Raw genomic sequence first — 7,367 nt, forward strand, 5'->3', positions numbered from 1 at the left:
TGGATATAAAAGGAAGGTGGAAAGAGCACTTTGAATCTGTTCTAAATAGACCAATCCCAGCTGAAGAGGACATTTTGCCAGCCGAGAGAGATTTGCAGATAGAAACAGGGGATATAACGTTGGAAGAGGTAGCAAAATCTATAAAGGAGTTAAAGAATTTTAAGGCCCCAGGAGAGGATGGAATATTCCCTGAAATGCTTAAGGTGGATAATGACTAGTTGATGAATGCGCTTTTGAAACTTTTTAATGCGGCTTGGGATAATGGTGGAATTCCAGAAGAATGGAAAAATGGAGTGATTATAAAAATACCAAAAAAAGGAGATTTAAATGTGTGTGGCAATTAGAGGGGGATAACTTTGACACCTGTAGTTGCAAAAGTCTTTTCCAAAATCTTGTTGAACAGAATAGAGCCAGTAATTGATAAAAAATTTTAAGAGAAGAACAAGCGGAATTTAGAAAGGGTCGAGGTTGTAATGATCAGATTTTTATTGTAAGGCATCTAATGCAACAAGCTAATGAGATGAAAATGCCACTTAGTACGTGTTTTGTGGATTTTGAAAAGGCGTTTGATAGTGTTTCACGTGGAGCTATGTTGAAAATCATGAGATTCTATGGTATATCAGAGAAATTTGTAAATATTATTAGAAGCCTGCATGAAGGTACTTTTTGTAAGGTAATGGTGGGTGGTTCTTTGAGTGATCCATTTCAAGTTAGGTCATGAGTGATTCAAGGAGGAGTTCTTTCGCTATTGTTGTTTGTTTTGGTTATGGATTATGTTATGAAAAAGGTTGTAAGAAGAACAGGTGCAGGAATTAACTGGAAAGAAAATAAGAAGCTGATGGATTTGGATTATGCTGATGATATTGTACTGATTTATGGAAGTTTTTACAAGATGCAGAGGGTGCTTGATTGTCTGGTGGAGGAAGGAGAAAAAGTGGGATTGATAATAAATTGTGGAAAGACTGAAATTATTAATATGAACGTGGAGAACCAAATCGATTGTGTAATTGGGAATAATGTGGTGAAGAATGTAGAAAACTTTAAATATCTGGGAACGATTGTATCATCAAATGGATCACTAAACAATGAAATTGAGAGGATTAGACAGGCTTACCGAGCTGTTCGAATGTTGAAATCTGTTTGGAATAATAATATGCTTTCGGTACATACTAAAGTGAAAATTTACAAGTCCATGGTGAGACCAATTTTAATTTATGGGCATGAGTCATGGTACAGTACAATTGCAACAGATCAGAAAGTATTAGGATTAGAGCATAAAATACTGAGAAGGATTCTTGGGGTAAAGTGGCAAGACAGAGTAAGGGATATTACGAGAGTGGAACCAGTTAATGAATTTGTGAGACTGTCTCGCTGGAAGTGGCTGGGGCACATATACAGAAAAGAAGGTAGTTTAATACAGGATGTGCCAGAGTGGACTGCTAGAGGAAGAAGAGGTAGAGGTAGGCCGAGGGAAACCTGGTTGAGGACAATGAAAAAGGAAGCAGGAGAGGAGTGTTGGTGGGACCTGAAGGAGATGGCAAAAGATAAATATTGGTGGAGAGGGTTCATCGAGGCCCTATGCATCCCGTGGGGTGCCACAGGAAATGACTGATTGATTGATATATATATATATATATATATATATATATACAGTATATATATATATATATATATATATATATATATATATATATAGATAGAGAGAGAGAGAGAGAGAGAGAGAGAGAGAGAGAGAGAGAAATAATCATCAGCTATTGAGTGTCCATATATACATAGAGAGAGAGAGAGAGAGAGAGAGAGAGAGAGAGGGAGAGAGAGAGAGAGAGAGAGAGAGAGAGAGAGAGAGAAATAATCATCAGCCATTGAGTGTCCAATGCAGGACTGGGCTATCCCATTGGAACTGGGAACGGTATAGACTATGTATCTCTACTAAATGGCTTAGGCTGGCTGGTAGACATTGTATGTAGGGTGAGAATTGCTTGTAAGTCTGATCGTAATGTTGGATTGGCTTTGGATATGTGTAGTCTGTGAACCAGGTGTAATCAGCCCGCGCAAGCAGACTCGGTGCAAGCATACTTTGCAGTATGCGACACTGGTTATATATATATATATATATATATATATATATATATATATATATATATATATATATATATATATTGTTACATAGCCTATGATTTCATCATCCTTTGTGTAATTTTAACGCACAGTTGCTGCATGTTTGATCACGAGCGTGTTCTGCCTCAGTCCCCCCCTTCTACCGTTATAGTAGAGTAAGTTGACATCTCTGTTATACTTTGCGGGATTGTCATCTCTTTGTCCCCATGGCTTCATTTGCGCGTCCTCATTACAAGTTGTATCAAGCTCTCCTGGCCCCTATATAATGAGCTCAGTCTCTGCATCATTGCCACTTAGATCTGCTCCTCATTTTGTTCACATCTCTGTCCTCCCCTGTACAGATATTATTATTGTGAGTGCTCAAGAAATCTCCAAACATCTAGCAGCTGTGTGTAATTTGAGTATAACTGTTGTTGCATTTTTTCTTGTACTGTATAGCATAAGTTTAATTTGTAGGCCTAGTGAAGTTTTTGTAATTCGTGTGGGGTTCTTTATGTCAGTCATTTTTGATAATAGTTTGTATCTGTAATTATTTATCTGGCATTCACTGAGTATTATCTGGTATCTCATTTTTATCAGGGCTGACTTAGATAAATTTATTCTTGCTAATTTCGTGTTAATAGAGGCTATTGCAGTTAACCATATATTTAACCTGTTTATTTGCCATTACATTATCTTTATGAGTCCTGAATGTTTTGTTGTTAATTTAAGCATTAAACTTTAACTTGTAATTTTACCTAACTCTTTTGTTTTGAACCTGGAACTTTACGGGACAGTAGTGACTCTTCGTATTCTCACTTAAAGTGTACATTATCTTTCTCTGTTCCGTAACATAAACTTGGCGACCTCGCCAGGATATTCAGGATATTATCATAAGGATATTGTTTGATATTTTGTGACTGTGATATATTCATGATGGCTACTATTTCTACACTTGATGAAGCCAAAGATTTTTTGTCAAATGTGCAAACAGTGTGTGATATAGAAAACAGAACAAAGAATGAACTTAAGCTTGTTGCTCAACAATTGGGAATTGCAGTTCACTCTCATCATTCTAAAGATCAAATTGTTGGCATGATTAATAAAAGCTTGTTTAATGTAACTCCTCCAAATGAGCAAACGCAGATTGAATTAGCTAAGTTACAGCTAGCCCTGCAGGAGGCTCGTGTGAAGGAAGCTGAATTTCAAGCACGTGCTAAGGAGGCTGATGTTAAGGAGGCTGAGTTTCACGCACAAGTTGAACTTGCTAGGATTCAGGCAGACCATGAGTATCGCATGAAACAAGGTGGAACTGGATCATCTAGCTCTGATGATTTTGATGTGGCTAAAAATGTTAAACTTGTCCCTCCTTTTAATGAATCTGATTTAACAAAGTATTTTCAGTTGTTTGAGAGGGTAGCTACAGGTTTTAATTGGCCTAAGGAGTATTGGCCAGTACTCCTTCAAACTGTTCTCACCGGTAAAGCTCAAGTAACTTATGCATCTTTGCCTCAGGATCAGTCTGATAATTATGATGTAGTTAAGAGCTTGATTCTTAAGGCCTATGAGCTTGTTCCTGAAGCTTATAGAGTAAAATTTAGGACAACTTTCAAACAAGATAAGCAATCCCATGTTGAGTATGCAAAAATCAAAGAAGATTTGTTGGAGCAGTGGTTAAATTCTAAGAATGTGGATTCTGATTTCGACAAATTTAAGCAGATGATTTTGCTGGAGGACTTCAAAAGGTGTATTTATAAAGATGTAAGCCTATATCTTGATGAGAAAAGAATAGATAATTTGTCTGATGCTGCAGTTTTAGCTGATGAGTATGTTCTCACTCACAAGAGATATTCTAGAGAAAAAGGGAAAGCTGAGAGTAAGTACGTTGCCTCTACTCAGAGTACAGGTAACAGGAAAGAGAATAAGGATGATGTTTCTCAGGAAGTAAATACCAGCTTCACCTCTAGATTTCAGAAAAGTAAATGTACTTATTGTAGTAAGCTTGGTCATACTACGGAGAGATGTTTCAGGAGACAGCGTGATGTGAACAAAAAGGAGTCTTTAAATATTCAGTCAATTGGTCTAGTGTCCACTCTTGAGAGTTCCCAGAATTCTTTAACTGAGTTAACTGAACCTGCTTTGAGGGGTAACTTAAATTCTCATGATGGAGCTCCTCTTTTGAGCAGTAACGTGGGTGACACTCTCAAGAGTTCATGTGCTAATTTCCTGTCTGATGGTTTTGTCAGTCCTCTGGACAGTAATGACAGGAAATCAGTTCAAATATATCGTGATACAGGTGCTTGCCAATCCCTTATGCTGACCAGTGTTCTAGGCTCTAATGTTAATTCCTCTGATGAAACTAATCTTACAAGGTGTAGGGAATAATTACTTCTCTGTCCCTCTGTGCAGAGTGAATTTAGAGTCTGGTTTTGTTAATGGTTCCGTTATGGTTGGGTTGGTTGAGACACTCCCAATGTCAGGTGTAACTTTCTTACTTGGAAATGATATTGGTGGATGTCAAGTGTGTCCGGCTCCTCAGTTGTCTGGCGAGCCAGCGGCTGTGTCCCAGGATTGTGATGTCCCTGATGTGTTTCCTGCATGTGCTGTCACTAGGGCTAAGTCTAAAGTTACTGGTGATTTAGAGGATGATGATGATGTTATCCTAGCTGACACTTTTCTTGCTAATTTGGACCACTCACCAGATGAGGCAGTACCCCGTAGTGTTGATAATTTGTCTCGTCAAGAGTTGGTTGAGTTGCAGGTTGCTGACCCTGAGTTGAAAGGTCTAGCTAACTCTGCTTGCAGTGAGGAAGAGTCAGCTGGTGCTTCTACTTGTTATTATGTAAAGTCAGGGAGTACTTATGAGGAAGTGGAGACCCCCAACAGCATCAGCCGACTGTGAATGGGAGGTTGTACATCAAGTTGTCATCCCTCGTGTTTGTAGGCAGGATATCATTAGAGTGGCTCATGATTCCAGTTTGGCAGGACACCTTGGAGTGAGGAAGACTGTGGCACGCATTTTGAAACACTTCTACTGGCCAGGTATCTTCAGGGATGTTTCCTGGTATTGTAAGTCTTGTCACACCTGTCAAGTTGTGGGGAAGTGTAATCAGACCGAAAAGGTTGCACCTCTAGTTCCCATTCCTCCTTTTGAGGCGCCTTTCACCCGTGTGTTGGTGGATATTGTGGGCCCTCTTCCTAAGACTTCTTCAGGATTTTCTTATGTGTTGACCCTGATTGATATGGCTACTCGTTATCCTGAAGCCATTCCACTTAGAAACATCTCAGCAAAGAACGTGGTTAAGGAAATGCTAGGGTTCTTCACAAAGTTTGGTCTGCCCAAGGAGGTACAGTCCGACCGGGGAAGTAATTTCATGTCAAATGTTTTCAAGCAGTCTCTGAAAGAGTTGGGCATCTCCCAGATCACGTCTTCAGCTTACCATCCCCAGACCCAAGGAGCGTTGGAGAGATATCATGAAACACTCAAATCGATGCTCAAGAAATACTGTTTGGAACATCAGAAAGACTGGGATAAAGGTCTTCCATTCGTTGTGTTTGCTACAAGAGAATCTCCAAATGAATCACTGGGCTTCTCACCTTTTGAACTACTGTTTGGCCATGAAGTAAGAGGACCCCTTAAGTTACTCAAGGAATGCTGGCTGTCGGAGGAAGATGACGTCAACCTGCTGGAGTATGTGATGAAGTTCAAAGAACGGCTGTCCACTGCTTTACAGCTGGTGAGAGAGAATTTAGGAGCTGCTCAGGAGAAGATGAAGACTTGGTATGACAAGAAGTCCAGGTTACGCCACTTTCAGCCAGGAGATCAGGTTTTGATTCTGCTACCAGTTCATGGGCAACCTCTTCAAGCCAAGTTTAGTGGCCCTTATTTCGTGGAGAAGAAACTCAGTGATGTCAGCTATGTCATCGCCACACCAGATCGTAGAAAGAGCAAGCAACTATGCCACATCAACATGCTAAAGTTATATCACAGGCGGGACGAAAATAATCCAGTCTGCACTGTAGCTGTTCCACCCGAGTCTGCAAGTGAAGCTCTCCCATGCAGTATGAGCCTGAGTGATAGTTTGGGGAAGAATCCTGATATCATGAATGATCTCCAGACTAAGCTTTCTCATCTACCTCCCAAGGAAAGGCAGGAGTTTTCGGCATTACTGCAGGAGTACCCGCAAGTGTTCCGTGCTACTCCAGGAAGAACCACTGTGTTGATGCATGATGTCGATGTTGAAGACGCAAAGCCAATTAAATTGCCTCCTTACTGTGTGAACCCAGTGAAAGTTCCTCTCATCCAGAAGGAGCTTGGCTACCTGTTGGACCACAAGATGATTGAGCCCTGTCAAAGCGAGTGGAGTTCTCCTGTCACTCTAGTCCCTAAGCCAGGTGGGTCACAGAGGTTTTGCATTGACTACAGACGTGTTAATCAGATAACCAAAACAGACACTTACCCTCTCCCTCGCGTGGAAGATTGCATAGACAAGATCGGAAAGGCTAGGTACATGAGTAAGTTTGATTTGTTAAAGGGATACTGGCAAGTACCTATGACTGAACGTGCTAGGGAGATCTCATGTTTTGTAATATTAGGAAAGACCTTTGCATGGTCTGTAATGCCATATACAGATTGTTTTAGAGTAATAAGAAATTTCCTTTGTAAATTTCTTTTTCTTTGTGGGGAGGTGTTACATAGCCTATGATTTCATCATCCTTTGTGTAATTTTAACGCACAGTTGCTGCATGTTTGATCACGAGCGTGTTCTGCCTCAGTCCCCCCCTTCTACCGTTATAGTAGAGTAAGTCGACATCTCTGTTATACTTTGCGGGATTGTCATCTCTTTGTCCCCATGGCTTCATTTGCGCGTCCTCATTACAAGTTGTATCAAGCTCTCCTGGCCCCTATATAATGAGCTCAGTCTCTGCATCATTGCCACTTAGATCTGCTCCTCATTTTGTTCACATCTCTGTCCTCCCCTGTACAGATATTATTATTGTGAGTGCTCAAGAAATCTCCAAACATCTAGCAGCTGTGTGTAATTTGAGTATAACTGTTGTTGCATTTTTTCTTGTACTGTATAGCATAAGTTTAATTTGTAGGCCTAGTGAAGTTTTTGTAATTCGTGTGGGGTTCTTTATGTCAGTCATTTTTGATAATAGTTTGTATCTGTAATTATTTATCTGGCATTCACTGAGTATTATCTGGTATCTCATTTTTATCAGGGCTGACTTAGATAAATTTATTCTTGCTAATTTCGTGTTAATAG

Source organism: Coenobita brevimanus, chromosome 40, assembly GCF_032717465.1.
Source record: "Coenobita brevimanus isolate Jiangsu-jjx chromosome 40, ASM3271746v2, whole genome shotgun sequence".
Taxonomy (NCBI): Eukaryota; Metazoa; Arthropoda; class Malacostraca; order Decapoda; family Coenobitidae; genus Coenobita; species Coenobita brevimanus.